Raw genomic sequence first — 6924 nt, 5'->3', positions numbered from 1 at the left:
GTTCTGGTGCCTCTGCCACTGTCAATCCAGCATTTGCTCAATGGTAGCAGACCGATCAACTTGTACTAAGTCTCCTCCTTGCTTCGTTGACGGAAGAAGCCTTGTCTGTTGTTGTTGGCCTGACCTCTTCACATGCAATCTGGTCCACTTTGGAGACCAGCTTCAGTCATCGTTCCAAATCCTGGGAGCTACATTTAAAAGATGAATTGCAGCATATGAAGAAAGATGCTCGGTCTGTTGTTGAATATTCCCGCGAGTTCAAATCCGTTTGTGACCAGCTTGCTGCCATGGGCCGTTTTGTAGATGACGTCGACAAAATACACTGGTATTTACGTGGACTTGGCTCTGCTTTCTCCACCTTTTCTACTACACAGTTATGTCTTTCATCTCTCCCTTCTTTTACTCAGATTGTTCCCATGGAGGAGAGTTATGAAAATTTTGTTAAATCATTGGAGCTGCCTTCCATGGGATCCACTTCTGCCGCCTTCACTACCTCTCACAGTAATAAATCAGCTTCTGCTCGTGGGGGTGGTCGTGCTTCTCGTGGGGGTCGTAGCCGTGGTGGTGGTCGTCATCAACGCAACCATCCTATTCGTTGTCAGATTTGTCGTGGGGAAGGGCATTGCGCCACTTCTTGCTGTGACCGCTACTCCCATTCCTCAAATGCTGCCAACCTTGTGGAGGCTTTTACCTCATGCACACTCAATGATAATCAAGCTTCTGATTGGTATACAGACACTGGAGCCACTGTGCACATGACCAATGATGCTTCTCAGTTGGACAAGTCTGATACATACACTGGTAAGGATCATGTTATTGTCGGTAATGGTGCCTCTCTTCCCATTTCTCAAACCGGTACCCTCTCTCCAACCTCTTCCCTTACTTTAAATGATGTCTTAGTTGTGCCTAGCTTAACCAAAAATCTGATTTCCATCAGTAAACTTACCTCTGATTTCCCTTTTTCTATCACCTTTACTAATGATCGCTTTATTATATAGAATCAAGTCACAAGAAAGGTGGTGGCAATCGGATGGCATGAAGACGGTCTTTATGTGCTTGAGCGTGGACATCAATCTTTAATTTATGTTTTCTCTAATAATTGTCCTCAAGCTTCATTCGATGTTTGGCATGCTCGTTTGGGTCATGTGTCTCACTCTATTATTTCTCTTTTGAATAAAAATCGTCAATTATGTGTGACTTCTTTGCTTCCCACTCCCACTATTTGTTATAGTTGTCAACTTGCAAAGAGTCATAGACTTCCATTTCAACATAATGACAAACGGGTATCTCATGTTTTGGATCTTATTCATTGTGATATATGGGGTCCATCTCCCGTTCCGTCCAATTTGGGTTATAAATATTATGTCATTTTTGTTGATGATCATTCCTGATTTACGTGGCTCTATCCTTTGAAATTTAAATCCGATTTTTATCGCATTTTTCTTCAATTTTAGAAATTTGTTGAAATCAGTTTTCAGTTAAAATCAAAGTATTTCAAAGTGATGGAGGCACTAAATTTACCAATCATAATTTTCGGGATCATTTACTAAACTATGGCATTCATCATCAAATGTCTTGTCCTTATACACCGGCCCAAAACGACTGTGCCGAGCGCAAACATCGTCATATAACTAAAACTGGTGTAGCAATGCTCTTTAACTCACATGTCCTTCTGAAATTTTGGGTTGATGCCTTTAGCACGGCTGCTTTCACCATTAATCGGTTGCCTACGCCTACTCTTGATGGTTTGTCTCCTTTTGAGCTTCTGTATGGTAATTCTCCCATATATTCCAATTTTCATCCTTTTGGTTGCCTTGTATTTCCATACTTATGCGATTATGCTTCTCACAAATTAGCCCCTCGCAGTCGTCCATGTGTTTTTCTTGGCTACAATATGTCTCACAATGGCTTTCGTTGTCTTGATCATTCCACTGATCATGTCTTTATTTCCAGGCATGTTATTTTTGATGAACTTAATTACCCTTTTAAGGGAACTCCTTGCTCTAGGCCCTTGTCTAACTCTCCTATAGTTCATTTCTTGAGCCTCCTACCATCCTAGTGGCTGAATTACCGACTAAGCCTGATCCCACACCACGTCCATGTGGTTCTTCCTTAACTGATCCATCTACTAGTTTTGTGCCCTTTCTGTTTTGCAGGCACCCGATGTTGAGCCCACTATCCCTTCGGTGCATGAGCCTTCACATGCCTCAACTCTCATGCCTGCTGACCTAGATCATGTCACCAACGTATCCTCCCCTATAGCCTTAGGCCGTCCTCCTCTAATTGGCACTCATCCAATGCAGACTCGGGCTAAATCGGGAATTTTCAAGCTTGCCCATCAATCCCATGCATGTGTGCACAGTTCCTCACTCTGGCCTGTTCCACTCTCTCCTTACCATGCGCAAGCCCAAAGGCTTCAAGTCCGCTGCCAAACATCTCGGTTGGATTGCTACCATGGATGAAGAAATTCAGGCCCTTCATAAGAATCATACATGGGATCTGGTACCTAAACCGCCCAACAAAAATGTTGTGGGCTCCAAATGGGTTTTCCGCATCAAATGTCTATCCGATGGCACTATGGATGGTCTTAAGGCTCGTCTTGTTGCAAAGGGCCACACAAAACAACCGGGCCTCGATTTCACTGATACTTTTAGTCCTGTTGTCAAGGCTTCCACAGTCTGAGTTGTTTTATCCCTGGCAGTCTCTAATAATTGGCCTCTCCGGCAACTTGACGTAAAAAGTACATTTCTTAATGGTCTTTTGTAGGAAGAGGTTTATATGGATCAACCTTTTGGATATGTTGATCCTAAATATCCCACACATGTTTGTTGGCTTCGTCGGGCTCTCTATGGTCTCAAGCAAGCTTCACGTGCTTGGTTCCATCGCTTTAGCTCTTTTCTCTTGGCTATTGGCTTCATTTGTAGTCGTGCTGACTCATCTTTATTTGTTCTCTCCAAGGGTGTTGACTTAATCTATTTATTACTCTATGTTGACGATATTGTCGTGACTGGCAGCAATTTGGCACTCCTTGATGGATTTATTGGCAAGCTGACTCGTGAATTTGCCACCAAGGACCTTGGATCTTTGAACTATTTTTTGGGCTTGGAAGCTCATCCACGTCTACTAGTCTTTTTCTTAGCCAAGCCAAGTACGCCCATGAGATTTTACAACGTGCACAGTTAGTTGACTCCAAATTGGTGGGTACTCCCATGGTGGTTGAATTTTTCGCTTTCTGAAGATTGTAGGTGTCGAGTACAAAGCCAGAACTGAAACAGATGGTTGTCTCTTATTTCTGAAATTGGGGTACAGTCATGAGGTTGAACTCACTGTTCCTCCTGCTGTCCGTGTTTTCTGCTTCAAAAACAATATAGTTTGCTGCACTGGAATTGACAAGCAAAGGGTGCACCAGTTTGCTGCTTCTGTTCGTAGTTGCAAGCCTCCTGAAGTTTACAAAGGCAAGGGTATAATCTACATTGATGAAGTTATCAAGAAGAAACAGGGAAAGAAGTCAAAATGATGGTCGAGGTGTCAGGTTCTGGTTTGCAAAATGTTTTGCTTCTTTATATAGATGTGTTAGCAATGCCATGATCTGTGAAAATAAATTCATTCTCTGCTTAAATTAGAGCGTCTTCAGGACTTTTAGGCATTTGATCTTCTAAAGAGCTTCACAATATATGAATTCTTATTCCATAAGTCAACCGAAACTACTCATGTTTCGAAGGCTTCATTAATACAGTGTTCACTCGAACTTCTGCACTGAAAATTTCTTTAGACGAATTTGAAGCAGGTTTTAATGTCGTCATTTATCTGGTGTAAGCTACTTATCCAATATTCACTTCACAAGACTTGGTGTGGTCATTCTTCATTTTGATAGACTTTTTATTTTTATTTTTTTATTTTTATGATGCCCATTTAGCCATTAGTAACAAATCGCCCAGACAAAGAAAGTATCATATTAACTACTAGAGAATGTAAACTTTAATCATATGAAAAACATTAAATTTCATATCGGCAGAAGACAAAAGATAAATTAAACTTAAATTCGAACAATCCCCTTTCTCCTTTGATTATACTACATGTACAAAGTTATATAGTCTTCCGTATGAAACGAATATGAAGTGGTACAGATTGGATGAATTAGCATAAAAATTAAATTAAATAAATGAAGTTGAATAATATGCAGATCTCGTATATGCAGCACCACTCTTCACTTCTTGTTTCCTACTTTGATTTCGTTACGTACTGAACACAGAATCAAATCAGAGTCAATATAAAATTTACGCAGTTTCTCACACTTTATATTAGTCTTTTAAAATATTTTGCTGAACATAAGCTGGAATTAACTCGAAAAAGACTAATACAATTACAATTTATTTCAACAAGAGAATGGCACTGCCAAGAAAGAAACTTAAGTTCACTTTTTGGGTTAATTACGGATTATCCATCCGGCTGCAACCCATTTATTTACTTAATTTCTTCAGTAAACATAGCTTTATAGTAATAACAGAAAACCTGTAGCTCTGTAAATATTAATTAGTTAAGAGTATAAAGCACGTATGCCATTGATGTCATCTTGGTTGAGCTCTCTCTTAACGGTTCCTGCTGGAATTTCTGAAAACATAATGGCATTACGATCCATACTGTGTCCAAGTCCGAGAAGGTGGCCTATTTCATGCACTGCCACCGATTCCAAATCCACTTGGTTTGAGTTTGGATTAGTGCTTCAGCTCTCGTCAGCATCATAGTGAACAAACCAATTTTGGGTTGAAAAGCATGAGCCAGAACGTTGCCTGGACCATCAAATGGCGATCCATCTCCATGGTCACTTCTATAAAACCCTATTTGAAGATCAGCTTGTGCTCCTTCTGTTGCCTCCTCGAATGTGAACTAGGAAACATCCGCCTATTTTTGAGATGCTCGCGAGATGATTGACCTCAATTCTTCCAAGCCAATCACTGGGACGGCGGAAGGAAAACTATAGGTTAGATGAGTCTTGTCACTAGGCCACTTTGGCATTCACTGAAAGAATGAATAATGAGCCATGTGGAAGTTATCAGACTTGTGGCCATGTTTGTGTTCATGACCAGCTGTGTTTGAACTAGTGTGATGAATAATATCAGGGTTTTCACACCTTTTGATCATCATCTCTTTGATGGTATCCGAGTCAAGAATCCCGATGACTTTGAGATTGTAATTTTTCTGGTAGGTTTTCAAGGCAGACTCTAAAGGATCATCAAAATCATCAGTAAGACTGATGTTATTTTGATCATTGTAATTTAAGTATCCAAAACCAATGAGGTAGCGTTTGAGGTCTTGGATGCCTTTCACAGTTTCGCCCTTGTACGACCCCTCAAGGTTTGGGAAGAACTTGGAATGTTAATAGATGAAGCCCAAAACGTCAACGTTTTCTGCAGATGCCTACTTATCAAATACGCTGCCATTTCAATGCAAATGAGAGCTGATCTCAGCCTCTGAAATGAAGAAGATCTAACGGCCAGAATTAGCCCATGAAGTCAAACTAGATAAAGGAAGAGTTCTTCACAACAGTAACGCATTTTGCTTCTCTTCTCTTTGTGCAACAGATTAGTTTTTGCTCTTGTGGTTTTGAGGTTTTTGTCAATCTTGCTTTAAGTTGTGAATCTATGCAATCTTGAGGGTAGTGTTTCCTTCAAGATTAGAGAGATTGGGTTAGGTCCTCTCTAGGGATTCCAATTTTGAGTGAGTTAAAGATTGATAGTTGGGTGAATCTTTGAGAGTTGTTTTGTAATCTGTAATAACAACTGATTCCTAGTACGGTGAGCCCCAAAAATTCCTGGAGTTCAACGTGGATACAGTCTTTCCATTCTGGAAAGGTGAACCATGGTAAATTTGGTGTTCTTGTAATTGGTTTGATCTTGATTCTTTGGTGTGTGTTTTTTGTTGGTTTGTGCGTGTGATTAGCAGTGAATTGATTTTGGATTTACATAACAGTAGTATCAGAGCACGGTTAGTGTTGTCAATCCTTAGGGTATGCTTGGGAGTTTTATGGTAGTAGTTATGAGGGTAAACCATCGTAGCGGTTTTGAAGGTAAACCACCGTAGAGGTTTTGATGAGTTTTTAGTAGCGGTTTTTAAAACACCTAACCTGTGCTTGGGAGTTTATTTTCCAACGGTTGTGACAGTTTTTTTAAATGATAAATTTGCATATATGCCCATAAAAATACCTCAACTGAAACATTTAAATGAAGAGAAGTATATATCAGTAAATTACAATGTTGTCTATCTTTCGCTTTCTTCACACAAACACAACCAAATAAAGTTAAAACACACTCTCTTTTGCTAAATTAACTTTGATAAATACAGATAATGCCTACATTATTTGTTTTTATTTTCTTTCTCTCTAATCAAACAAGAGGACATTATTTGTCTATCTTTCGCTTTATTTTATTTGTTAAGTTAAACGCCTTCTTGCTTCTAGGATTGTTAAGGATGAAGGAAATTTTGATGACTTGTAAAGGATGAAGACCTGATAATTCTATTTTAAGTATCCAAAAAATCAGCGTTATACTAAACTGCCCACCTTCCGAATTCTAGTTCCACATTTATCAATCAACACAGTCCCATGGTAACTGAAATGGGTTGAAGTCTGAGTTGGTTCTCATTGAACTCTTGAGAAGACAATGTAAGTTTGATTGGCTGCGTCAATGCTACAATTATGCACAATTGCTTTAGGTGGACTGCTCGAGCTTTGTGTGTAGCAAGAGATTTGTGTGTAGCAAAGGGATTATTAGTGGATTGGGGTTTTTTTGGGATAAAAATTTTAAACCAGCCAAAGCACCCCGATTTGGGGTGTTTTATAAACTCCTCAAAAATACACTACATTGGTTTTGGGGGGGGTTTTAAACCAGTCAAAACCAGCCCATTAAAAATCTGGCAAGTAATGGT

General features: G+C 39.7%; 1 pseudogene; it reads right to left on the bottom strand.

Moving 5' to 3' along the window:
- Window positions 1-4537: 4537 nt before the first annotated feature.
- On the bottom strand, window positions 4538-5555 carry LOC116115429 (annotated as a pseudogene).
- Window positions 5556-6924: the final 1369 nt, after the last annotated feature.

The sequence above is a fragment of the Pistacia vera genome, unplaced genomic scaffold, assembly GCF_008641045.1.
Source record: "Pistacia vera cultivar Batoury unplaced genomic scaffold, PisVer_v2 Contig74, whole genome shotgun sequence".
Lineage (NCBI taxonomy): Eukaryota > Viridiplantae > Streptophyta > Magnoliopsida > Sapindales > Anacardiaceae > Pistacia > Pistacia vera.
Note: the sequence above shows the minus strand (reverse complement) of the source record. Positions and strands in the feature narration are given on the sequence as shown.